We start from the raw sequence: 1,745 nt of genomic DNA on the forward strand, positions 1-1,745 counted from the left end.
AAATGTTGACTTTTTAAATGACGACAGCAGTAGTTTGTATTTCAGTCCAGGGAGTAGTTTAACTGGTTGTAGATTTTAGAAGCTGAGTGCAAAAAGATGCCTATATGTCTCAGCACTGAGCACATTAAACTGTCTGGAGGAGAATTTTTAGAGTTGTGAAGATGCTACAGAAACCTCATTTTTCAGCTGAGGGCATCTTCCCATTTTATTATCTGGCAAGTCATACTCCTCCTGGAGCTAATGGAATGTTTTCAAAGTGCTGTTTGCTGAATGAATCATTCAGAGTGATTTTAAATAAAATGTATAGGTTTCTTTGGGTTTTTTTAAGAAACCGTAAGAAACAAGATATTTTTACTAAAGGGTCTTTTGTCTTGTTAAACAAATGCTATTCGCTGGCAGAGTCCTACCATTATTTAAATGCTTAAAAAGAAAGCAATGAGTAATCCCCTTCCCTCCTACCCACGTCCCTACCAGAGAAAGATTTGTGTCTGGTTTTGGATCCATGAAAGAAGGCACTTATATTTTAACTGAATTCAAATAGAACACTTTGATAGCAAAAGTGCAGTATGCATAAATATTATTATAGGATCAGGAGCAGACGGGGGGAGGCGGGGGATCTGTTATGGGACCGCTTCTAATGGTAGCTCCCTAGAGGAAGATATAACTCTACTACCACAAACTCATCATTTACCATTTCAGTTCAGTTGGTAGAAGTCAATAATTTTATTTTTGGATGTCTCAGATCCAAATCATTGTTGATAACACATGGTGCTTGTTATTGGGAAGACATCCAATGGGAAGGCAGATATGTTAAAAAAAATCATAATCAAAGGACCAGTTTTCTATAAGAAAATTGTGATTGACATGACCTTTGGGGATGTACTTTCAAATTTGATTTACCAAGCCATTGGTTCTGAACAGCAGAGAAGGCCTACTTGAAGTATAAAAGTACTGATCATGAATTGATCCCCCTAGTTCTCAATCCTAGGGGGATAGGTCAAAAGCAACATTGAAGTATGAACTTCAGAAAAGCAGATTTTTTACAGACTCAAGAAGTAGTAAGTTCCTATGGATAAATGAATGAAAAAAGAGAATACAGGAAAGCTGGCTATTCCTAAAAGTCATCATATTGGAAGCACAACTGCAATCCATTCTGATGCACAGGAAAGATAGGAGACATGACAAGAAACAGAGATGGCTGCATAAGGAGCTTTTTAGTGATCTGAAAATCAAAAGACACACTGAAGAAATAGAAAGTGAGATTTTTAAAACAATTAAAAAAAATCTACAGGCAGAGAAACAACATGGATGGCACCAGACATTAAAAGCAAAAAGTAGTTCTACACATGTGTCTAAACCAAGAGAAAATAAAGGAAAAGGTAGGCCTGTAGCTTAATGCAAAGGAATTGTATTAACAGATGATAGAAAGAAGGCCACATTGCTCAGTGCCTCAATTGTTTGTGTCTTCACACACAAAAAAAAAGGTAAATTGTGAACAGATAATTAGCCAGTGTATTAGATGTAAATATAGGGTGGAGAAGAAATATTGACTGAGCATAGAGAAAAAAATCCCAAAAGGCGACTCATTTAATAAATTCAACTTAAATTATATAGTGTGTCCACATTTCAAAGATATGGACAAACAGGAAAGGAACCCATACAGGGCAACCAAACTGATCACCTTTTTTGCAAAGTAATCAATATCAGGAGAGGTTAAAGGATATGGAGCTCTCCAGGCTGGAAAA

Source organism: Crocodylus porosus, unplaced genomic scaffold (assembly GCF_001723895.1).
Source record: "Crocodylus porosus isolate Cpor-Errol unplaced genomic scaffold, CroPor_comp1, whole genome shotgun sequence".
NCBI lineage: Eukaryota > Metazoa > Chordata > Crocodylia > Crocodylidae > Crocodylus > Crocodylus porosus.